This window comes from Anabrus simplex, chromosome 5, assembly GCF_040414725.1.
Source record: "Anabrus simplex isolate iqAnaSimp1 chromosome 5, ASM4041472v1, whole genome shotgun sequence".
NCBI classification, from domain to species: Eukaryota; Metazoa; Arthropoda; class Insecta; order Orthoptera; family Tettigoniidae; genus Anabrus; species Anabrus simplex.
In genome coordinates, this window is record NC_090269.1 from 408,533,931 (window position 1) to 408,560,720 (window position 26,790).

The window sequence follows — 26,790 nt, forward strand, 5'->3', positions numbered from 1 at the left end:
CTAAACTCCTCTTTCTGGACATTATCCTTTTACATACTGATGACTGAATAATTCTTCTTTCTGTAAGTCCGCACATACATATTCCTCTTGTTCATTTATGTTCCCTGGAAAGTCTTTCCTGGAAACCGTTTCTTCCTTAAAGTACATATCCTTCCATTTTTCTCTAAAATTCATATGACTGCCAACTACGTTTGCCATCATGTTATTCATTACTGACCTTTTTGCTAAATTCAGTTTCCTTCCTTTAATCTCTCCTTACTTTCACAGTCATTCCTTACTCCGTTCCTTTCTAAACTTCATTGTCTTCTTAATCTCGCTATTTCTCTATTATGACATAGTGGGTGCCAGCCCCGTGATGAAGGGATAACATGCCTTCCTCTCACCTGGAGGTTCTGGGTTCGATTACCGGCCAGGTCAGGCACTTCTACTTGGATCTGAGGGCTTGTTCGAGTTCCACTCAGGCTACATGATTGCAATTGATTAGGTATCTGATGATGAAATGATGATGCCGTATAGAAATACAAGAATAACGGTCGAGAAGATCCGTCATGCTGACCACATGACACCTCATAATTTGCAGTCCTTTGGGCTGAGCAGTGGTAGGCCATGGCCCTTTGTTGTTGTTGTGCTGTAGGGTTTGGATTTTTAGTCTTATGCCTCTGAAAAGGCCTGGTGCTGGTCTAATGATGAAGATACACCAAGCTCCCCAACCATCGGAATGAACCAACCCGACCCGGCAGGGAATCTAACCTGGGACCCTTTGGACTAAAGACCAGCACTCTAACCATTTAACCATGGAGCCAGACATTCATTCAACAAAAATATCGTGATATCGCCGTTCCTGTGCAGAGAGACATTTGGGTACATTTATTTATTTATTTATTTATTTATTTATTTATTTATTTATTTATTTATTTATTTATTTATTTATTTATTTATTTATTATTTATTTTATTAAAATAGTTTATTTATGCAGTAAATCCCCTCAATCCCCGGGACTGCACTGCAGGCCTTGAAGGTTCTAAGATTACGCCACTGTCAAGGGGAAGTCCAATACAGGTTTTAGATTAACATGGGGAATACAAATAGCTTCATAATTCCGCCGTGTACTGTGTTATCACACTTGTCGCGATAACTTCCAAAATGACCTTCACTTATATATAACTCGGAAAAAGTGGGCATTTACACAGCACTACTCTGCCGACATGGAGAAACTGGTAAGGCTTTAAACATACTTTTATCCCAGTGATGTAAAATGAGTCTGTTTTATTTTTGCTATGGGCTTTTCGTCGCACCGACACATATAGGTCTTATGGGATAGGAAAAGGCTAGGAGTTGGAAGGAAGCGGCCGTGGCCTTAATTAAGGTACAACCCCAGCATTTACCTGGTGTGAAAATGGGAAACCACGGAAAACCATTTTCAGGGCTGTCGACAGGGGGATTCGAACCCACTATCTCCCGAATGCAAGCTCACAGATGCGCGCTCCTAACCGCACGGCCAACTCGCCCGGTAGTCTGTTTTATATACAATTCGCTGTGGGTAAAATCTCGGTTAAAGCACGTTAGAAGCAATTTAAGATCCCTTCCAAACAGTAGCGGCAATTGTGGGGGGACCCACTTTGTGGAGAAACCATTTTTTATTCCGTTTTAGTCTCCTGAAACTAGGAATTATAGGAATTATTAAATAAAGCAGTTTGTACAAGCCTTGTTGTCTTTTCAGCTAATTCTTTCCTTTATTTTCTTTAATTGTTAACAAAATGATTGGCGGAAATACATAAAAAATGTCGCTCGTTGCGGCTAACCGATTTGTATAGCGCCACAGTAAGTAGTGGATACTTTGCACGTGCTGTGAGGAACGGTAGCAGGAGTACAGTATATACCGTACACACTGTGTATATATATTGGCAACGTCATGGGCTCCGAGGTGTGATTCCCTCACTTGCCACGCGCATTTGTCAGTCTGGCAGTCTCTTGAGTGTCTATTAGTTTCTTAGTGTGTAGTCAAATAGTAAATGTTTTTTTTATTTTTATAATTGTATAAAACGCCGTGTCCGCAGCCGCCACCCCCGGAGGTCCGGGTTCGATTCCCGGCTCTGCCACGAAATTTGAAAAGTGGTACGAGGGCTGAAACGGGATCCACTCAGCCTCGGGAGGTCAACTGAGTAGAGGTATGTTCGATTCCCACCTCAGCCATCCTGGAAGTGGTTTCCGTGGTTTCCCACTTCTCCTCCAGGCAAATACCGGGATGATACCTAACTTAAGTCCACGGCCGCTTCCTTCCCTCTTCCTTGTCTGTCCCATCCAATATTCCCATCCCTCCACAATGCCCCTGTTCAGCATAGCTGGTGAGGCCGGCTGGGCAAGGTACTGGTCATTCTCCCCAGTTGTATCCCCCGACCCAAAGTCTGAAGCTCCAGGATACTGCCCTTGAGGCGGTAGAGGTGGGATCCCTCGCTGAGTCCGAGGGAAAAACCGACCCTGGAGTGTAAGCAGATTAAGGAGGAGGAGGATAAAACGCCGTACAATTATTGTTCCTGTGGTGAAAGTTTTATTGTATGGTATTGAATCAAAATCTCAAAAAACTGTAATCAGCTATGGAGGTTGTAAAGGCGATTTGCCTGTGATGAGATGAATGTATTGCTGGCGTCCTGTGTAGTTGGTCCTACTGGACCGAGGTCAGTCATTGTTCGCGGAGCCGTGTGGTGGTCCAGACGTGCAATTCGTGTGTACTACGCGTTGTGGAAGTACGGTCTAGTGCTGCGATGCCGTTAAGAGTGAAACAGAGCAACGTATGAAGATGAATTTGTGCTGCATTCTTAGGAAAACGACTTGCTGCAGCAGGTGTATGGAAACAGAGTTTTATCGAAAATGTGTGTGCCTACGAATGGTACCAGCGCTTCCGTGACGGTCGAGAGAGCGTGTAAGGGGTGCGACGGCCAGGTAGGGTAACATCGTGCACCGACGAAAACATCGTCGACGGACAGTTCGAATGTTGGCGGAGATCAGAGATGTGCCGTGGCCTAGGGTCTCTAAACTCCAAACAGGTTAAGTGTGAGAAGTCGCGCATCAAGACAATGCTCAATACTTCTTTAATGTTGAAAACTTTTCTTAGTAGACAAAGTAGCGGTCCCCATACTACGAAAGACGTAAAATTAAGCAATTTCCTCAATTGTGCCGAAAGTTGAAGGGCTACCTTATATTTGTTGACGCATTAACGGGAACTACTGCCGTAACTAACTCCCGAGGACACACAGCTCTCTCTGTATGAATGATGGCTTCCTCCCGGGTAGAATATTCAGGAGGTAAAATAGTCCCACATTCGATCTCGGGGTGGGACTACACGAGGCGGTGGGGGGGATTGATCATCAGGAAGATTGATACTGACATTCAGTGAGTCGGAGCGTGGAATGTTAGAAGTCTGAAATCTGAAGACTTTCATCCGAAGCGTGGCACTGTATGGAAGTGAAACATGGACACAGATAGGTCTTATGGGGACGATGGGACAGGAAATGGGAGAAGGAAGTGGCCGTGGCATTAATTAAGGTACAGCCCCAGTATTTACCTGGTGTGAAAATAGAAAACTACGCAAAATTCTCTTCAGGACTGCCGAAAGTTGGGTTCGAACTCACTATCTCCCGGATGCCAGATATTTGTGTGAAAAATTGCGTATATATAAAGCTATTAATAGGTTTTAGGGCATTTATTGTAGTAAGCCCGCCTGGTGGCCATGACTGGTAAGGCGTCAAGTCTGTTTGATTTGACACCGTGGTTAGCAGGTTCGAGTCCCGTTGATCGAAAACTGTTCACCATGAGAATGTTGTCCGCTAGGATAGGCGAGTGATGGTATACAATTTCTAATGACTAGATTGCGTGCCAAATGCCTCGACTGAATTCCAAATCTCGCCGCAGTTTTCATATGGAGGAAGAACATATGATGCTGCTGATGGTGATTAGTCAGTTGGATGGGGACGTAAAGCTTTGATCAGATCCTTTGGTGCTATTCGACAGGAGTAGGCTATGTGCCGGCACCGGGTTTCAACTCGTCTCATCTCCTTAACTCCGGTTGTAAAAACCCGTTACGAAGATTCATCTCACTTGGTACCCGACTCCGTAAAGAATCGGGACAAAGATTTCTGTAATATTGTAATATTTTAACATGCTTTCCTGATTCCAAAATTTAAATCACCACAAATATTTTATTTATGCCTATTTTTCATAATTGCGCATAACGTTTAAGAAAAATATGTATATTTAAGTCTGAAAAATATCTATCAACACGATATCATCAATAGTTATGCTGTAACAGGGCGTGCAATGTACTTTTCTCCTTTACTGTACTGCAGCCATTCTGTCAGCTGAGGTGACTGTAACCCCCCCCCCCCTCAAACCCCATGGCACTACAGCCCTTGAAGGGCCTTGGCCTACCAAGCGACCACTGCTCAGCCCGAAGTCCTGCAGATTACGAAGTGTCGTGTGGTCAGCACGGCCATTATTCTTGGCTTTCTAGATCGGGGCCGCACTCTCACCGTCGGATAGCTCCCCAATTCTAATCACGTGGGTTGAATAGACCCAGAACCAGCCCTTAGGTCCAGGTAAAAATCGCTGACCTGTCCGGGAATCGAAGGGCCTCCTGGTAAGAGGCAAGCATGCTACCTCTACACCACGGGGTCGGCGAGGTGACTGTACACTATAATATAATATTCTATTTTATTAACATTTACATAGCAATTGAGAAATACGCCGGTGGCTATGGTCGCTTACAGTAATGTCATAATAAAGTTAAAACTTAATTATCAAACAACAACAACAAAAACAACAAACAACAATTACATCAAGAGCACAACAAGCAGTTCCATGGAACGAAAATGTGATAGGAAATACTACTAGTTTAACATACGTACTAAATCCTGTATCATCATATAGGCTACAATTTCACAAACAACTTAAGTATTTCTAGTGCTTAACACTACCGCTTACTCTACTAGGCCTATAGGTTCAGCTTACAACTAGCTTAACATTACAACACCGTCGTATACAAATTCACATGAACCTTAAGTATTTAAGAATTTTCCATTACGATTTACAGCAACAACAACAACAAGACTACAAGCAATTCTCTGGGAAGAGGATGTCAAGAAATACTTTCTTTTTTTTGCTAGTTGCTTTATGTCGCACCGACACAGCGACGTAAAGCAACTAGCAAAAAAGGAAAGTAAAGAAAAGAAAAATCTAGCTCATTATTTACAATCACTCAAGATTTCAAAGCAGTTTCAGGAGAAAGTGTTTGGTGAATAATTGAAAGCTTAAATAATACCATTTAAATGTCTTAATTCCGTGGTCCTTTGTGACAACAAATACAACAGACTTGCTTAAATAATTTCTGATTAGCGGAAAGGTTGAAATTTTCACACAATGTAATGAACGTCATTAATTCAGAAAACATAATATTCAGAATTACGAAGTTTTGATACCTGATTGGTTCTAACACGGCTTAAAATTGCTAATGGCGTGCTCCTAATACAACAAGCAGCTTTACGTCGCACAGACACAGACAGGTTTTATGGCGACGATGAGATAGGAAAGGGCTAGGAGTGGGAAGGAAGCGACCGCGGCCTTAATTCAGGTAGGCTGCAGCCCCAGCATTTTCCTGGTGTTAAAATGGTAAACCTCGGTAAACCATCTTCAGGGCTACCGACTGTGGGGTTCGAACCCACTACTTGACAAATGCAGCCCACAGCTGCGCGCTCCTAACCCCACGGCCAACGGTAACTAGCTCAGAAAGAAAGAGAATAGAAGCTTTTGAAATGTCGTGTTACAGGAGAATGCGTAAGGTGAGATGGACAAATCGAATTACGAATGAAGAGATACTGAATCAAATTGGTGAGAGGAGATCGATTAGGCCAAATTTGACGAGAAGAAGAGGTAGAATGATAGGACATATCTTAAGACACCCAAGACTTGTTCAGTTGGTTTTTGAAGGAAGTGTAGGCGGTAAGAACGGTAGGTATGAATATGACAAGCAGATTAGAGCAGATGTAGGCTGCAATAGTTATTCAGAAATAAAAAGGTTAGCACAGGATAGGGCATGGAAAGCTGCATCAAACCAGTCTATGGACGGATGACTCAAACAACAACAACAACAACAGTCATGGAAAATGCATCCATCTGTGACAAGAGAAACTACAACTGGGCAATGATCCTCTATTATCATTAATCGGACGGAAAATGGAAGAAGACCGAGCTCGATAGCTGCAGTCGCTTAAGTGCGGCCAGTATCCAGTAATCGGGCGATAGTGGGTTCGAACCCCACTGTCGGCAGTCCTGAAGATGATTTTCCGTGGTTTCCAGTTTTCACATCAGGCAAATGCTGGGGCTGCACCTTAATTAAGGCCAAGGCCGCTTCCTTCCCATTCCTACGCCTTTCCTATCCCATCGTCGCCATGAAACATAACTGTGTCAGTGCGACGTAAAGCAAATAGCAAAAAAAAAAAAAAAAAAGGAAGAGGCTCGACACTTGGAAGAATGAAGGTATCCGCCAGAGAAAGAAAAGGCCACGAAGGGTGTGAAAATGAAAGACTACCTAGGCCTTGTATGCTCTAATACCGTCAGGAACGGCAAATAACATGAACTGACCAAGGGAGTTCGGGTAGGATAGATGAAAGTGAGGAGCCCGGCACAAGCAACCTCAGATGGTGAATGAAGCACGATTGAATCAATGCCATTCAGTCGAGAAATACTCATTATATTTACAAAATCACCACAGTGTTGAATTTGTAATGTCCGTAAGTTTAAGGCTAGGGGCCGAAAACAGTGTAATTGTACTTAAAAAAAGGAAGTACTGTTATATGAATACACCCTGTCAATTGTGAGCCCGTTAATAACATTACTGTAGGTGAAAACAGATTTTTCGATATCGTCAACGGTTTGCGAGTTACTTCAGATCTTAACTGAATAGCCTTGAATAAAAGAAGTCAATGTTCTACTTCAGCTGAACATCTCAACAAACTAATGGTAGTCTATATTGTTTAACGGGTTCATGCCTGGTTGATAATCCTTAATATTTAAGAAAAACATTCATTTATAAGCAGAAAATTAAATTGACAGAGATCGCGAAAAGTGATAACGTGTAATTTCTAAACCAGTAGAATAGTCCGACTCCATGGCTAAATGGTTAGCCTGCAGGCCTTTGGTCACAGGGGTCCCGGGTTCGATTCCCGGCAGGGTCGGGAATTTTAACCATCATTGGTTAATTTCCCTAGCACGGGGGCTGGGTGTATGTGTTGTCTTCATCATCATTTCATCCTCATAACGACGCGCAGGTCGCCTACGGGAGAGCCGAACCCGTCCTGGGATCTCCCGGCACTAAAAGCCATACGCCATATAAACTATTGGAGTGACGTGTGCGTTAAAGGCTAATGTAACCGGTCAGGGACCAAAAATTCGAAATTTTTAAAATTATGATTTCTGAATTAATAACGTTTTCTTTTAATTGTGTCAAGATTTCAACGTTGTAAGTAAACAGGAAGTATTTTTTAAAGTTCCCTTATATTTGTTGACGCTTTAACAGGAACAGGTACGGCACCAGTAAACTTATCTGTTGCTGTGTACAGATCTGTACATTTTCTTTTAATCCATATGTCATTTACATGAGTGGGACTATATATTTTTCTGAGTTATTATTATTATCTTCAAAAATTCTTTACGATGTTTTAGGTGAGATGGTTGATCCTGACGTGCTTCTTAGCTCTCATTTTTGTCACGGATAGATCTGGTCCAGCTTGTGCCTGTCTTGATTGCACGTGTTCCCCATACTAACAACAGATCGCTTCTATGCCACACGCACTGTTAAGGTAAATAGATTGCACGGTTCACATTCTGCTAAGGTGAATGAAGTTTATTTCTATTGCTGGTGGAGGAAATTAGAGTTTTGAAGAGAAGTACAACTGCCTCTGTGGATCAGTGGTAGGATGTCGACCTCCGGATCCCAAGATAGCGTGGGTTCAAACCCAAGTGGTATGTTTCGAGCTGTCAGTGCAGAAATGGCGTGGAATGACATTGGTAGACGAATAAGCTTGAGTGGAGCTTTTAAAACTAGGAAAGATCATAATATGAATTCAAGAGGGAAAATTGGGGCAAATATTCATTTAAAGGACAATGAGTAAAGGGTTAGAATAAATTACCTAGGGAAATGTTCTATTCTTTTCCAAGTCCCTTCAAAACGTTCATGAAAAATCTAGGTAAATATTATTTTCTTTTTTGTACAATTTGCTTTACGCCACACCGACACAGATAGGTCTTATGGCAACGATGGGACAGGAAAGGGCTAGGAGTGGGAAGGAAGTGGAAGGAAGCGGCCGTGGCCTTAATTAAGGTACAGCCTCAGCATCTGGCTGGCATGAAAGTGAGAAACCACGGAAAACCATCTTCAGGGCTGCCGACAGTGAGGTAAACAATTAATATGGAGTCTGCCACCTGGGTGATAGCCCTAAATGCAGGACATTGATTGATTGATTGATTGATTGATTGATTGATTGATTGATTGATTGATTGATTGATTGATTGATTGATTGATTTATTTGAACCCTGGTCGTTAATAGTGCAAGAGCGTTTATCTTTATGGTAAAGTTTTATAGACCTTGGGAAATTTGGAGCTCATTCTCCCTGCTTGATGATGAGCTCTAAGAGCTGTTACTTGTGACAAAATTTAGAAGTGCTTATTTTGGATTCGGAGTTAAATTATTTACAAATTGTTATTTAATGTGTTGTATCAAAATTCCTTTAGTTGTTACACTGCTGAAATGAAAATAACCAAAGAGAAAGAGGAAATTTAGGAAATATATTTGAAATTTAATTTTTATGTGGTCATTTATTTGTCTAGTCCTATGATCTCACCGTTTCTTTCCTCACCATCAGCTATCCGCTGTAACGGTCAATAGTTCAATTACTACTAGCCCCTTATCACAGTATCCGTCCAAATTCATAAAATTACCCGGCCTCTGCATCAATCAGCGTGTCCAAGGCCGTAGCCAGGGAGGATTATTTGTTCTTCTAAAAAAGAGTAATAATAATAATAATAATAATAATGTTGTTGTTGGAGTCATCAGTCCATAGACTGGTTTGATGCAGCTCTCCATGCCACCCTATCCTGTGCTAACATTTTCATTTCTACGTAACTATTGCATCCTACATCTGCTCTAATCTGTTTGTCATATTCATACCTTGGTCTACCCCTACCGTTCTTGCCACCTACACTTCCTTCAAAAACCAACTGAACAAGTCCTCGGTGTCTTAAGATGTGTCCTATCATTCTATCTCTTCTTCTCGTCAAATTTAGCCAAATCGATCTCCTCTCACCAATTCGATTCAGTATCTCTTCATTCGTGATTCGATCTATCCATCTCACCTTCAGCATTCTTCTGTAACACCACATTTCAAAAGCTTCTATTCTCTTTCTTTCTGAGCTAGTTATTGTCCATGTTTCACTTCCATACAATGCCACGCTCCACACAAAAGTCTTCAAAAACATCTTTCTAATTCCGATATCAATGTTTGAAGTGAGCAAATTTCTTTTCTTAAGAAAGCTCTTCCTTGCTTGTGCTAGTCTGCATTTTATGTCCTCCTTACTTCTGCCATCGTTGGTTATTTTACTACCCAAGTAACAATATTCATCTACTTCCTTTAAGACTTCGTTTCCTAATCTAATATTTCCTACATCACCTGCCTTCGTTCGACTGCACTCCATTACTTTTGTTTTGGACTTATTTATTTTCATCTTGTACTCCTTACCTAAGACTTCATCCATACCATTCAGCAACTTCTCGAGATCTTCTGCAGTCTCAGATAAAATAACAATATCATCCGCAAATCTCAAGGTTTTGATTTCCTCTCCTTGGACTGTGATTCCATTTCCAAATTTCTCTTTGATTTCCTTTACTGCCTGTTCTATGTAAACATTGAAAAGGAGAGGGGACAAACTGCAGCCTTGCCTCACTCCTTTCTGGATTGCTGCTTCTTTTTCAAAGCCCTCGATTCTTATCACTGCAGACTGATTTTTATACAGACTGTAGATAATTCTTCGTTCCCGGTATCTGATCCCTATCATCTTCAGAATCATAAATAGCCTGGTCCAATCAACATTATCGAATGCCTTTTCTAGATCTACGAATGCCATGTACGTGGGCTTGTCCTTCTTGATTCGATCCTCTAAGATCAGACGTAAAGTCAGGATTGCTTCACGTGTTCCTACATTTCTTCTGAAGCCAAATTGATCTTCCCCCAACTCAGCTTCAACTTGTTTTTCCATTCTTCTGTAAATAATACGTGTTAAAATTTTGCAGGCATGAGATACTAAACTAATAGTGCGGTAGTTTTCACACCTGTCAGCACCGGCTTTCTTGGGAATAGGTATAACAACATTCTGCCGAAAATCGGATGGGACTTCTCCTGTCTCATACATCTTGCACACTAAATGAAATAACCTTACCATGCTGGCTTCTCCTAAGGCAGTCAGTAATTCAGAGGGAATATCATCAATTCCAGGTGCCTTGTTCCTATTTAGGTCACTCACAGCTCTGTTAAACTCTGACCTCAAAATTGGGTCTCCCATTTCATCAGCATCAACAGCCCCTTCATGTTCCAGAACCAAATTATCTACATCGTTACCTTGATACAACTGTTGGATATGCTCCTGCCATCTTTCTGCTTTGTCTTCTTTCCCTAGAAGTGGCTTTCCATCTGAGCTCTTAATATTCATACACCTAGATTTCCTTTCTCCAAAGTTTTCCTTGATTTTCCTGTATGCAGCATCTACCTTTCCCAGAACCATACAGCCTTCGACATCCTTGCACTTCTCCTTCAGCCATTCTTCCTTAGCTACCTTGCACTTTCTATCCACTTCATTCTTTAATCGCCTGTATTCTTTTCTGCCCTCTTCATTTCTAGCATTCTTGTATTTTCGTCGTTCATCAATCAGGTCTAGTATCTCCTGAGTTATCCACTGATTCTTAGTTGATCTTTTCTTCCTTCCTAACATTTCTTCAGCAGCCCTACTGACTTCATTTTTCATGACTCTCCACTCTTCCTCTACTGTGTTTCCTTCGGCCTTTTCATTTAGTCCTTGTGCAACATGTTCCTTGAGACAATCCATCACACTCTTTTCTTTCAACTTGTCTAGATCCCATCTTTTTGCATTCTTTCCTTTCTTCAATTTCTTCAACTTCAGATGGCATTTCATGACCAACAAGTTGTGGTCAGAGTCCACGTCTGCTCCTGGGAAAGTTTTGCAATCCAACACCTGGTTTCTGAATCTCTGCCTAATCATAATGAAGTCTATTTGATACCTTCCAGTGTCTCCAGGTCTCGTCCACGTATACAGCCGTCGTTTGTGGTGTTTGAACCAAGTATTGGCGAGGACTAAATTATGGTCAGTGCAGAATTCAACCAGCCGACTTCCTCTTTCGTTCCTTTGTCCCAATCCAAATTCTCCTACTGTGCTACCTTCTCTTCCTTGGCCTACTACTGCGTTCCAGTCTCCCATCACAATTAGATTCTCGTCACCTTTGACATATTGTATTAAATCTTCTATCTCCTCATATATTCTTTCAATTTTTTCATCATCCGCTGAACTAGTAGGCATATAGACCTGCACTATTGTGGTGGGCATTGGTTTGGTGTCTATCTTGGCGACAATAATTCTTTCACTATGCTGGTCGTAGTAGCTTATCCGCTGCCCTATTTTCTTATTCATTATTAAACCAACTCCCGCATTACCCCTGTTTGATTTCGTGTTGATAATTCGGTAGTCGCCTGACCAAAAATCCTGTTCTTCCTGCCAACGTACTTCACTTATACCAACTACATCTAACTTTAGCCTATCCATCTCCCTTTTCAGATTCTCTAACCTACCACAACGATTCAAACTTCTAACATTCCACGCTCCGACTCGCAGAATGTCAGTATCCATCTTCCTGATGATCGCCCCCTCTCGTGTAGTCCCCACCCGGAGATCCGAATGGGGGACTAGTTTACCTCCGGAATATTTTACCCGGGAGGAAGCCATCATCAGTACATCATTCATACAGAGAGAGCTGCATGTCCTCGGGAGGTGGTTACGGCTGTAGTTTCCCGTTGCTTTCAGCCGTGTAGCAGTATCAACACAGCTAAGCCATGTTGAGTATTATTACAAGGCCGTATCAGTCAATCATCTAGACTGCCGCCCTTGCAACTACCGAAAGGCTGCTACCCCCCTTTCGATGAACCATTCGTTAGTCTGGTCTCTCAACAGATACCCATCCGATATGGTTGCACCTGCGGCTCGGCTATCTGCATCATTGGGACACGCAAGCCTCCCCACCGCGGCAAGGTCACATGGTTCGTAGAGGAGGATAATAATAATAATAATAATAATAATAATAATAATAATAATAATAATAATAATAATAATAACGAGGGTATCAAGATCAAAAGTTTAGCTTTCGCAGACAACATGGCATTACTAGATGAGACGTGGGAGAAAGCCAAGGAGCAGCCCTTCGAACTGCTGAAGCAAGCAGAGAAGATAGGTCTCGAAATCGCCTTTGGAAAGACCAAAATATTAACCAACATTAAGAATCCTCCAAAATGTTTAAAAGTGGGGGAACAAAAAATAGAGATCGTCACAGATCAGTATCAGTTTGAATGGTCTCGAGAAGAAAGCAATGGAATCTCGACAAACCAAAATAGAAACAGCCTTCCAGGTTATGAAAGACGCCTATAACAAAAAATCCCTCTCCTGGAATTCCAAGATCAGACACAATACAGTAGTCAAGCCTGAAGCCCTTTATGCTGCAGAAATGCTGTCTATAACTACACATGGTCCAATGGAAAAGTTGGAGATAAAGGAAAGGAAAATTCTTCGAAAAATTCTAGGCCCCAAATTCCACAATAACGAACTTTCACACATCAGCAACGAAACCCTGTATAGGAAATAAGAAAGGATTTCCGACACAATAAGGAAAAGGAGAATTGAGTTCTATGGCCATATCCTAAGAATGGACCCGAAAAGGATAACTAAAAGTATCTTCGACTATTTCCGTAATAAGAAAACCAAGCCGAACTGGTTTAAGGAAACTGAGAAGGACCTACGAGAATTCCAAATTACAGAAGAGATGCTTTTAGATGGATCTGCGAAGAAAATAACCAAAGATAAAATAAAGGGGTTTCAGAACAGGGTGAAGCCCAAACGACTATACAGAATTTCTGAAGAAGAGAGGAAGGCAAGATCTGAAGGAATGAAAAAGTACTGGGATGACAGGAAAATACGACTCACTAACCATTGATAGATCTATTGTACCCCTATGAGGGTGAAACGGACAAGGAGAAGAAGACGAATAATAATAATAATAATAATAGTGTACGGCCTCCGAACAGGTCTTTCCAGTTGACGCCCAATAGGAGATCAATACGTCTGTGGCCTTATGTTAGGTACCACCCCGGCATTTTGACTGGAGAGGAAGTGGAAACCACGGAAGACCACTTCCAGGATGGCTAAGGTGGGAATCAAACCCACCTCTATTCAGGTGACGTCCCGAGGCTGAGTGGACCCCGTTGCAGCTCTCATACCACTTTTCAAATTTTGTGGCAGAGCCGGGAATCGAACCCGGGCCTCCGGAGTGTGGCAGGTTATCACACTAACCACTATACCACAGAGGCGGACTACTGCTGACTTAATAGGAATGCCTTGTTTGCGGGATGTCTCATCAATGAATACAGAGATAAAGCGAAGAAAGCCGACGGTTTTCACGAACTCAAAATTATCCATAACTGTTCCCGCGAGTGCATCGAAAAAAGAAGCGTCTTTCCGCTCCCAGCTCAGTCGAGAATTGCAAAGAGTTCATAAAAGTCGGAAGTCGGGGGGCGGGAGCGCACGAAGTTTATACTTCAAAGTGGTTTGCTTTTGAAGCAATGAGCAGGATGAGAGGAGGAAATGTGCCTAATAAAACTGCATTTGTAAATCATAACAAGAAGCAACAGTGGCAATAACAAAGGCCAAATCCTCTTCATCTGTTTGAAAGTACCAGACACCATCTAAATGTACCACCACAAATTGATGTGATGAATTACCTGTATATTAACATAGGAAGTCAAGTTTATCATATTTATTAAATGTGGACACAATGTTAAATGAAACAGTATTCAACATTTAACATGTTGTAACGTTCCAGACGTAACAGTGTAATTATGTTAATTTTATTATGTGTAATTAATTCAGGAATTTAACGTCATGCTATTTATCTTCGTACGTAATTTTATTATAATTCATGTTTGATCATTTGCTCACTATCATTTCATTACTTTGTAACTACGACTTGTAAACGAGGGCCGAATATCCTAATATTAACTTAAATTTTGCGACATTCGTTTAAATTTAACTTGCAGTAGATTTTCCTCTATCTTGCCACATCACCGAGGAAGAAGGAAGGACAAATTTAGACATCAAATTCTGGGAAAAGCGAGCACGTGTTCAAGCGTTGTAACCACAGCTACTGTATTTCGACCAGAATAATTCAAACTGATAACCGCCTATATTTTCAAAGGAGCGTCATGTTGCCATGGATACTGAGTGAAAGGGCTAATAGAAGAACAGTTGATATCATGGTTGGGACGGGAGACCTAAGATTCACCGCCATCTAGCACCACGTGTGACGTCACGCAATGCCGAACATAGCCGACTCCGCTCCGCTCTTACTGCAGCACCCGACAGGGGCCAGTGGCTGCGCGCGCCCTGGACTCGCATTAATATAATAATTTAAGACAATTCTGAAATATACACTTTCACTGTAGTACGCATGATGACATGAGATCATCCCCAGTAGTCATTATTAAAAGTAACTTGAAGTATACTTTAAAATTCGAAGTTCTTTTTCTTTTCAGTTATATAAATACAAATTACATAATAAATAAAGTTGTTATTAAATATCACTTTGTCAGAAACCTAATGCTGAACTTCAGCGGGGCAAGAATATATCATAAAATAATTTTATTCAGAACTGTTCTGTTAGTTTTGTGTCTTCAGTCAGAATACTTGGAAAGCTCTCTGTAAGTAAAGAATAGTTATTCACTGTTTCAAAAAGAATATTTTCATGGCAGCAAACGATACGTTTAAAATTCAGTGTAACTTTATTATTGATGTAAAACGAAGATTCGTTTAGATACCAGTTCTCAATAAATAATAAAATTGTACAATAAAATACACAGATTTTATTCATGAATAGCTAGTTATCTCCTTAGAAATGATGTCTTTAGTTAATCTCCGTTTCAACCCAAACCTCGTAATTATCTCTATTTCTGTTTATAACTCCGTGACAGTGAGAAAGTGGTGGTGATTAGTGTGAAAATGAAAGACTCCGTAGCATTCGCACCGAGCTCGATAGCTGCAGTCGCTTAAATGCGGCCAGTATCCAGTATTCGGGAGATAGTAGGTTCGAACCCCACTGTCGGCAGCCCTGAAAATGGTTTTCCGTGGTTTCCCATTTTCACACCAGGCAAATGCTGGGGCTGTACGTTAATTAAGGCCACGGCCGCTTCCTTCCAACTCCTGGCCCTTCCCTGCCCCATCGTCGCCATAAGACCTATCTGTGTCGGTGCGACATAAAGCAAGTTGTTAAAAACCTCAGAGGGCTTCATGAAAACGGTATATATTACCAACACTAAGCCTATACAGTACTTTAGTGTACATTTAATATTAAAGATTTCTGCATTGGATATATAATTCTGAATTTTTAAAAATAATGTGCATAGCTATAACACATACAAATGTTTATTTAACACATATTATTCTACGCTGTTATTAGCTCGGTAGCTTAATGGTCAGCGTCAAGACCTCCATTTCAGAACGTCATAGGTTCGATTTCCGGCCGGGTTGCTTTTTAACTGCGTCTAGTTAATTTATTCGGGGACTGGGTGGATTTTTTTTTTTGCTAGTGGTTTAACGTCGTAGTAACGCAATTTCAAGGCTGTCGACGGTGGGCTTCAAACCCACCATCTGCCGTATGCAAGCTAACAGCTGCGCGAACCTAACCGCATGGCCAACTAACTCGGTACTCGTAATACTGAATACATCCCTCCACATATATTTGGCGTTAGGAAGGGCATCCGGTCGTAAAGCAGCTCCAGTCCACATGTGCTGCACAGTTGGCACCCGTCTTCACAAGATGTGGGTAAAACGGAAGAAGAATAGGAAAATTTCATGGCACAATTGGTTTCCTATTGCATCTGTTATAGCTATGCACATTATTTTAAAAAAATCAGAAATGTTTATTTGTTTCTTTGTTGTTTAAAAGGGCCTAACAGCTAGGTCATCGGTCAAATTCAGAATTAGTATCCAATCTAGAAATCATTAATATTAAAGTTTCACTTAAGTACTGTATAGGCTTATTGTTGGTAATATATAATAGCTTTCATTGAGCCCTCTGAGATTTTGGGGTATGTAGAATATAATATCCATGATATCCCCTGCTTGTCGTAAGGGGCGGCTAAAATGGGTCCCTGGGGCTTTCATCTTTGAAGAGTGGGTTGGCGACCACGAGGCCCTTAACTGAGTCCTGGCATTGCCTCCACTTAGTTGTGCCAGATTCCACACTTTCACCAGTTCTGTCCAACCCCTCTTGATCAACTCTTATTCTTTTCCGACCCCGGCGGTATTACATCTGCGAATGCTACGGAGTATTTCATTTTCACGCCCTTTGTGACCCTTGTCTTTCTTTGACCGATTCCTTCATTTGTTGAAGTGTCGGACCTGTGATCAGTTTGTTAAGCGTTGATGGTTGCCCAGTTGTATTTTCTCTTAAAGCAATGATTACCACCACCTTCTCACTGTCATGGAGATATAAACAGAAATAGAGATAATTACGAAGTTTGGGTTGAAACCGAGATTAATTAAAGACATAATTTCTAGGGAGATAACTAGCTATTCACGAATAAAGACTGTATATTTTATTTGTACAATTTTATTATTTACTGACAACTGATATCTAACCGAATATTCGTTTTACTTTAACAATATACACAGAATTTTAAACATATCGTTTGCATATTCTTTATTTACAGAGATTTTTCCAAGGATTCTGACTGAAGACACAAAACTAACAGAACAGGTCTCAATACAATTATTTTATGGCATATTCCTATCCCGCTGAAGTTGAGCATTATGTTTCTGACAAAGTGATATTTACAGTAGTATCAAAACATTGTGTAGGCGTACTTTATATTTATAGGTATTTCTGAAGAAAAGTCCGGCCCCATGGCTAAATGGTTAGCGTGCTGGCCTTTGGTCACAGGGGTTCTGGGTTCGATTACCGGCAGGGTCGGGAATTTTAACCTTTATTGGTTAATTTCGCTGGCACGGGGGCTGGGTGTATGTGTCGTCTTCATAATCATTTCATCCTCATCACGACGCGCAGGTCGCCTGCGGGTGTCAAATCAAAAGACCTGCACCTGGCGAGCCGAACTTGTCCTCGGACACTCCCGGCACTAAAAGCCATTCGCCATTTCATTTCCGAAGACAAAACTTCGAATTTTAAAATATACTTCCAGTTATTTTCAACCATTTTCAATAATTATTACTACTGGGGATGATCTCATTTCATCATTTATAAAATGCGTACTATAGTGAAAGTGTACATGTCAGTATTTTCGTAAATTATGACATTAATGCGAGTCCCATTGCGAGCGCAACCGCTAGCGTCTATCGGGTGCTGGTGCTGGAGTAAGATATTATTTCTTGTCGGAGCGGAGTCGGCTATGTTCGGCTTTGCGTGACGTCACACGTGGTGCTAGATGGCGGTGAATCTTAGGCCTCCCTGGTTGGGACCCATCAACTTTACTATCTGGAGTGGGGAGAGACGTGTCAACTGATTGGACCACGTGTAGCGACCTGTAATTAGAGCCAGAAAAGGTTATAAAAGGGCGTGTTGGAGCTCTTGGCATCTTCTTCTATCTTGTATTTCGCTTTAGGTCTGATAACTTGTCTTATGGTTGTTGTACCATAGTGGACTAGTGTGATAGTTTATCACTTCTACATTCATTACTTCGTTACCACGACGTGGTACTTAGGAATTTCTGAATGATGGGTGTATAGCCACTCTCATCAGGAAGTACGAACAGCTCTGTATTAGACCAGTTTATACCAGTCTAAGACAATAGGTAGCATTAAACTAGATAGAAATGAAACTTCAGTGCACATTTTCAGTAAAGTTGGAAGGATTGTTAATTGAGTATCCTCTCCACATAACCCAAGGAGGTTTTTCTAACTATGATTTAGGGCTCATCTCCAATATATGGGATAGAGCATAACAGGGAGTGATAGTTTCAAAGCCATCATCCAATTAGTGGTTGATGCAATTTGCAAGGCAGGAATGGTACTTAGCTGTAGATGAAGATATCTCAAAGACGACCGGTGATGTTCCAGCTACAAGAATGGAGGCGTTCTAAGGACAAGCAGAACAAGACTACATGGTGAGCAAGAGAGTTAAAAATATTGCAAGTTTTCGCGAAGTAGAGTCATTCAATTTTTTTTGTTAAATTAATTTCCTATTTTAAATTCAGTTCTCGTTAAACCGTCGTCATTTTTATTCAGCATAATCAATGTTATTCTCTTGGTTCATTTTAATCAGTCTGCCTTAATTAGCCTTTTGATTTCTAATTCTCCTGCTTAATGATTAGTGCACTATCACCCCATCCCTGTGATGAGAGTCCGTCCAAGCTTTATTATAAATTTTTGTTTTTAAGTCATCAACTTAAAGACTGGCGCCCTTAGCTTGCATAGGTGCATTTCTCGTTCAATTGTTGTTCTCCAAGAGGGGAAAGTCACAATGTTGTTAAATATTAATCAGTGGAGGCCAGCCTTATGTGTACACATAACTGTTCTCGTCCTTAACGACTCAGCTACTAAACGTATAGGCAGGATATTTAAATTTTAAATGTCGCAGACGTACGTTTCCCTTTGACTTGCTTTACATTTTATATCACTTTAAGGCGAAGCTTTTAATTTTGTTGTCTGGAATAAACTATGGAAGGTTCTTGGTGAATTTGGCATTCCACAACGTCTAATATCATTACTGAAAAGTCTGTAATGGAAACAACATTGCAACTGTAAAGGTAGATGGCGACATTTCAGAATATTTCAGTATTTCGCAGGGCATCCGACAGAACTGCATATTATCACCTATTCTTCATAACATCTATGCTGAATATGTGATGAATAAAGCCCGCAATGACTGGACTGGAGGCATATCAATATTGGTGGACGAAAAATCAGTAACCTGCTCTTTGCTGATGACACCACTCTCTTTTCCAGCAGTGAAGATTAACTTGAAGAGTTACTAGCAAGGGTAAAAGAAGCAAGTTTTGAATATGGGCTAGAGATCAACCTGAGCAAGTCCAAACTAATGATAATTGACGCACTGGCACAGATCCAGCTGACAGGTCGGTTAAGGGAACTGGAGGTGGTAAATGACTTTATATACCTTGGGTCGACAATCTGTGCTACCGGAAGTTCTGACAACGGGCGCGTTGCCGTGAGCAAAATCACAAAAATATGGCAGAGCAGAGCAATACCAAGCAGTACAAAGTTTAGACTAGTTCTCACTCGTGTTCTCTGTCCGACTCGTTGGCTGAATGGTCAGCGTACTGGCCTTCGGTTCAGAGGGTCCCGAGTTCGATTCCCGGCTGGGTCGGGGATTTTAACCTTAATTGGTTAATTCCAATGGCTCGGGGGCTGGATATGTGTGGCATATTCAGCATTAGAAATCATACCAGGTAGGGCCCTCATCTTCACAGACATGCAGGTCGCCTAATAGGCCGTCTACGAGAAAAATACCCGCACCAGGCATCTCCGGGGGCCATGCGCCATTATTATTACTTGTATTCTGTTTTCTTTTATGGTTCCGAGACAAAAGATAAGTACCGTATTGATGCCTTTCAGATGTGGTGTTGGAGAAGGATTTCCCATTTTCACACCAGGCAAATGCTGGGGCTGTACCTTCATTAAGGCCACGGCCGCTTCCTTCCCACTCCTAGACCTTATCTGTCCCATCGTCGCCATAAGACCTGTCTGTGTCGGTGCGACGTAAAGCAACTAGCAAAAAAAAAAAAAAAAAAAAATAAGAAGAAGAAAATTACCCCTTACATACAAACAAACTAAAAATCTCTCTATAAAAACATATTGTGTTTTTCGTATCATGTCAGTTCCTTACATTCACTGACTTCTTCCAGACCGGGCGAGTTGGCCATGCGGTCAGGGCTTGCAACTAAGGCTTGCATTCGGGGGATAGTGTGTTCGAAACCCCTCGACGGTAGCCCTTAAGAGAGTTTTCCGTTATTTTCCATTTTCACACTGGGCAAAGGCTGGGGCTGTACCTTAGATAAGGCCGAGGCTCCATCCTTCCCACTACTAGTCGTTTCCTATCTGTGTCGGTGTAACGTACAGCAACTTATAACTTCTACCTTGGGGGCAACAGTAGTGTGTCCAACTCCTGATTCCTAGATTCTGGGCTCAGGAGAAGATGAATGATCGAGTAAATAACTGCGCGGTTTGAGTCACGTAGCTATCATTTTGCATTCGGGAGATAGTGAATTCGAACCCTACTGCCGGCAGCCCTGAAGATGGTTTTCCGTGGTTTCCCATTTTTACATCAGCCAAATGTTGGTCTGTATCTTAAATAAGGCTGCGGTCACTTGCTTCCCGCTCTTAGCTCTTTCCTATCTCATAGTCGCCATAAGACCTATCTGTGTTGATGTGACGTAAAGAAGATCGTAAAAAAGAAAGAAAAAAGTTGAATTCTATACGAGGAGGGGGATCCCATTTTGTACTCCAAGTCGTGATACCAAATTTTGGTGATAAAATCGGTACTTAAAAAACAAACCAAACCCCATAGCACTACAGCCTTTGAAGGGCCTTGGCCTACCAAGCGACCGCTGCTCAGCCCGAAGGCCTGCAGATTGCGAGGCGTCGTGTGGTCAGCATGACGAATCCTCTCTGGCGTTATTCTTGGCTTTCGAGACCGGGGCCGCTATCTCGCCGTCAGATAGCTCCTCGATTTTAATCACGTAGGCTGAGTGGACCTCGAACCAGCCCTCAGGTCCAGGTAAAACCCCTGACCTGGCCCGGAATCGAACCCGGAGCCTCCGGGTAGGAGACAGGCACGCTACCCCTACACCACGGGGCCGGCTTTAAAATCGGTACTTATCAGACAAATTCTTCAAACGCTCAATCGTGCTTCGTTTTGTCTGCCATCTGTTTTAGAGCTCTCGAAACACCGTCTGTCGTCAACCTAGATGTTGTTAAATAAAATGCCTGTGGCAGTACGCTTTTTTGCTATCTTTTTTAAGGCCTCGTTCAGGCGCACGGGAGTAAAACGCGCCGGTGTGTATGCGTGGGTCTTATACACACAACGGGCTGAGTGGAGAAAAACTCCCGGAACTTTCTAGCGGTCCTTTTCAACACTCTTTTCAGTCTAGATAATAAAGCTAGATCAAACAACTGGACTAATAATAATTTCGTGTGGCTATTTCTAGCCGAGTGCAGCCCTTGTAAAGCTGGGCGGCATCTGCAATGTGTAGGTAACTGCGTGTTATTGTGGTGGAGGATGGTGTTAGGTATGGTGTGTGAGTTGCAGGGACGTTGGGGACAGCAAAAACACCCAGGTCGCCTCTGTGCTGTAGTGGTTAGTGTGATTAGCTGCCACCCCAGAGGCCCGGGTTCGATTTTCGGCTCTGCTACGAAATTTGAAAAGTGGTACGGGGGCTGGAACGGAGTCCACTCAGCCTCGGGAGGTCAAATGAGTAGAGGGGGGTTCGATTCCCTCCTCAGCTATCCTTGAAGTGGTTTTCCGTGGTTTCCCACTTCTCCTCCAAGCAAATGCCGGCATGGTACCTAACTTAAGGCCAAGGCCGCTTCCTTTCCTCTTCCTTGTGTATCCCTTCCAATCTTCCCATCCTCGCACAAGGCCCCTGTTCAGCACAGCAGGTGAGGCCATCTGGGCGAGGTACTGGTCATCCTCCCCAGTTGTATCCCCAGATCCAATGTCTCACGCTCCAGGGCACTGCCCTTGAGGCGGTATAGGTGGGATCCCTCGCAGAGTTCGAGGGAAAAACCAACCCTGGAGGGTAAACAGATTAAGAAAGAAAGAAATCAATTTCTATTTTCTTACAGGCACACTGTAAGGTGCTGATATAGGTAACTACAGTACTAATGACGCGGGCGCTGTTGGCCCGCTGTGTATGATGACTAGAAATGGGAATTTGCCTATTTGCCTATTTTATTCCTGTGTTCAGAGCTTCCCTGGCTCACACGGCAGCGCGTCGGCCTCTCACCGTTTGATACCGTGGTTCAAATCCCGGTCACTCCATGTGAGATTTGTGCTGGACAAAGCGGAGGCGGGACAGGTTTTCCTCCGGGTACGCCGGTTTTCCCTGTCTTCTTTCTTTCTAGCAACACTCTCCATTATCATTTCATAACATCTATCAGTCATTAATAAATCACTTTGGGAGTGACGACCCCATTGTACTAGGGTGTTTTTAGCTAGATTTCGTTGGTTTCATTGAGCCTATAAATGCCTATTTTAGGGGTTTGTGCCTATTTGGAGTACAGTTGCTTGTGTGATGCTGTTTGATTGTATTTTAAGGAAGCAGATTTCCTTCCAGTGCATTATATAGTAGCTGGTGGGCTCGACAGAATTATCTTCTCATTTCTCAATATCTATTTACCCCACGAACAAAAATAGGAATTCTCGGCAGTCACCGAAAATAGTGCATGGGAAATTTCCATCAGGGGAAATGTGGAACAATTTGACTTCGACGCCTTCAACCCCACCAACCACCTAAGACATATGATAGAACCAATCAACGTCGAACTATGTTGCACAAACCATACCCCCTATATCTCCCTCTCGATACGAACGCGAACAGTTGGTACGCCTACGCTTTATCTTCAGAACGTGTTGTGATTTATTGTGAAGAAGAAGAGAAAGAAGAAGAAATGTGTGTGCGGCAATGCTCAAAGAAAAATCGTCGAAGTTCTACTGGATGAAGCAGTGGATCACAGGGGAAGTTTTAAGTGTCTGGGAAGGTAGCCGCTGTCAGCGAAAGTTCGATAGGGTCCTGCAGCGGAATCCAGGATGGAAAGCGATGCTAAAACTAGCCAGGGTGCCACGAGGTGAGCTAGGTGAAACAACTGGACTAAAACCAGATGAAGTGACTTCTTTGAAGTTTTGTCCAATCACTTCACGTGATGTTGAGAGATCTTTCTCTCAGTACAAAAACATTCTGCATGAAAGGAGAACAAGATTGTTACCGGAATACATTAAAAAGTTGCTTGTTGTAAATTCCTTTTATAGTCATTTTGTGTGTTATTGAATTATAAGTAATTTTTTCATGCATATTTTGTTGCCTATTATACACGTTAGTGTCTATTTGCATGCCTATTTTGGCTAATTTAAGAGCCTATCTTAACTGTTTTTAGCGCTTATAATTCTCTTCTCTAATGATGACATGCATAAAAACTATTGTCCAATAACAACTAACTGCGGGTGCGGGACCGCAACTCACTACGAACTTTACGCTGAAACATTTCTCCTGTGCGCGTTTACTCTTAGTCTCCGCGACATCTGAAAGATTCTATTTGAACAATCAGTTCATAGATTAGGCGGACCCGCACCGTCTTAAACAAGCCTAACATTATTTTCTCTTTTGCAGATGAGACTTACACTATTAGCATGCTTCTTGGTCTTGCTGTTTGAGATGACTAGAGTCGCTGCCAACTGCCTTGTCTTCTGCGATCCTAGTGTTTGTAGCGACAAACAGTGTCCTGGGGGTGAACCTGCTCTTCCTACACAATGCACTTGTGAATGTGTTTGTCGGACAACTTGATTCTGGTTAGTAGGTATTACAGTATTTATATTGATACTACTTTTGGTCAGAATTGATGTTTAATGACTCAGATCACATGCAATTCTGAATGTTATAGTTTCTGATTAGAATCTGTGACTATATAACATTCTAACTATAATATAATATCTATTCTTCCTCGAATGACCGAGGTTGCCAAACCAACAAGGAATATCTTATAATATAAATTTAGTATCCAATTTACTACCTAATCTAATCTGATCGCATACAGTTATTATTAGTACCTAATCTAATTACAATAAAGAATAAAGAACAATAATTCTATTGATAAAGCAATAGGCCTACTGAGTCACAAAGAAGCTGCAGATAAATTACTGTAATTGATTTTATTAAGTGAGTGGAGCGTAGAGATGATGCTTCAAGATCGATACCGAGGCTTTCATTGTACGTATGCCCCAGCTCACGATGATGTCATTCGGCACACCAAAGTCCTCCTGTTCGTTAACAAGTGTCATTTCCACGTGAGGTTTACAAATATTTTCGGGCCACTTTTATTTGGCCCGCGCTGTATAATGGATATCTTACAGAAAGGTACGGGGAAGTGACCTTACTTAACTTATTTACCTTGGCTGAAAGATTGTTTGTCAGAACTACCTCTTTCAATAAATGCATTTTTGTTCTCCTATGTTTTCTCACTAGTTCAGAAGGAACTTCCGTTTCAAATACGGACAGCAACAATGGACATTGACTCCGTACAATCAATCAATCAATCAATCAATCAATCAATCAATCAATACTGATCTGCATTTAGGGCAGTCGCAGATTCCCTATCTGTTGCTTTCCTAGCCTTTTCCGAAATGATTTCAAAGAAATTGGAAATTTATTGAACATCTCCCTTGGTAAGTTATTCCAATCCCTAACTCCCCTTCCTATAAATGAATATTTGCGCCAGTTTGTCCTCTTGAATTCCAACTTTATCTTCATATTGTGATCTTTCCTACTTTTATAGACGCCATTCAAACCTATTCGTCTACTAATGTCATTCCACGCCATCTCTCCGCTGACAGCTCGGAACATACCACTTAGTCGAGCAGCTCTTCTTCTTTCTCTCAATTCTTCCCAACCCAAACATTGCAACATTTTTGTAACGCTACTCTTTTGTCGGAAATCACCCAGAACAAATCGAGCTGCTTTTCTTTGGATTTTTTCCAGTTCTTGAATCAGGTAATCCTGGTGAGGGTCCCATACACTGGAACCATACTCTAGTTGGGGTCTTACCAGAGACTTATATGCACTCTCCTTTACATCCTTACTACAACCCCTAAACACCCTCATAACCATGTGCAGAGATCGGTACCCTTTATTTACAATCCCATTTATGTGTTTACCCCAGTGAAGATCTTTCCTTATATTAACACCTAGATACTTACAATAATCCACAAAAGGAACTTTTACCCCATCAACGCAGTAATTAAAACTGAGAGGACTTTTCCTATTTGTGAAACTCACAACCTGACTTTTAGCCCCGTTTATCAACATACCATTGCCTGCTGTCCATCTCACAATATTTTCGAGGTCACGTTGCAGTTGCTCACAATCTTGTAACTTATTTATCACTCTATAGAGAATAACATCATCCGCAAAAAGCCTTACCTCCGATTCCACTCCTTTACTCATATCATTTACTAGCAAGACACCCGTGCTTCGCTACGGTATTATACTGAAATTTATAATTGAATGCTTATTGTTTTAGATATATAATCCGCCGAAATTCGCGATCTGACTCGTTTTCGGCGAGAATCCACCAAAATTCCCGATCTGACTCGTTTTCGATTAGATTTCGGCATGTTTCCTCCCATTTTTCAATCTTCCTTTCCAGCAATCGATTTCGTACTTCCCGGGCTAGGCTCAGGTATTCCTCCCGGTCAGTTGGGTCCCTAAATCTTTGCCATATTTTCCTATAATCATGTTTAATATGGATAAAATCCTTCAGGAGAACCGGCGTGGTGTCATATTGGGTGCCTTGGCGGCACTAAACCCGCGTCCGGTCTGCATTCTTAGTCATTACCAGTCCAGGAGCCGTTTCCAGCGCAGTCCGCACAACTGACGACGGTCCGGAACATTATTATTATTATTATTATTATTATTATTATTATTTGTTGCTGTAATGGCTGATGACAGGGAAAACCCGAGTATCCGGAGAAAAACCTGTCCTGCCTCCGTTTTGTCCAGCACGAATGACACATGTAGTGACCGGGATTTGAACCACGGAACCCAGCTGTGAGAGGCCGGCGCGCTGCCGCCTGAGCAACGGAGGATCCTTATAAGTACATTAAGAACAGTAAGATCAATAGGTTTCACCTCCTTCTACACCCCACCACCGTTAAGTTCATTTACCGCCACCCACTCCCCTCCCCCCCAAAAATTAAAAGAAGGCCTGTTTCTTTATGTTTAAAGGAGATTCCAAACACCAATGTTCACGTCTATTACCTTCAGTTTTGAGATATAAGTATCCCCATAAAAATAATTTATTTTTTCACTTCATTTCACACTACTCCCCACCCCTACTAAGTGAATATTCCCGCAAAAAATACGTGTTTCTTTAATAGTAAAGGATCTTCTAAATACCAATTATCACGACTCTAACTTCTTCAGTTTTTGATTTATGTGTCCTCATGAAAGGAATTCAACTCCTTTACACTCCCGCCCTCCAAGGTGGTTTCCTCCCAAAAACGCGTTTTTCTTTGTTTTTAAAGGAGATCCAAATACGAATTTTCACGTCTGTAACAGGTTTAGTTTGTATTAGATGTATGTATTCTCATACAATTAAGTCAATTAAATTTTCAATTATTTCACACACACACATACACACCCTCATTGGATTTTCCGAGAATACGTGTTTCTTTA

General features: G+C 41.8%; 1 long non-coding RNA gene across 2 annotated transcripts in view; it reads left to right on the forward strand.

Moving 5' to 3' along the window:
• Window positions 1-1,115: 1,115 nt before the first annotated feature.
• LOC136875016 (uncharacterized) overlaps window positions 1,116-26,790 on the forward strand; it is a 62,769-nt gene continuing 37,094 nt past the window's right edge. The window contains exons 1-3 of one of the 2 annotated variants that reach the window (XR_010860340.2): window positions 1,177-1,217; window positions 7,714-7,850; window positions 23,731-23,909. This is a non-coding gene — a long non-coding RNA (uncharacterized lncRNA). Of the gene's footprint in view, window positions 1,218-7,713; window positions 7,851-23,730; window positions 23,910-26,790 lie in introns of both variants that reach the window. The other variant, XR_010860341.2, reaches the window with a different exon arrangement.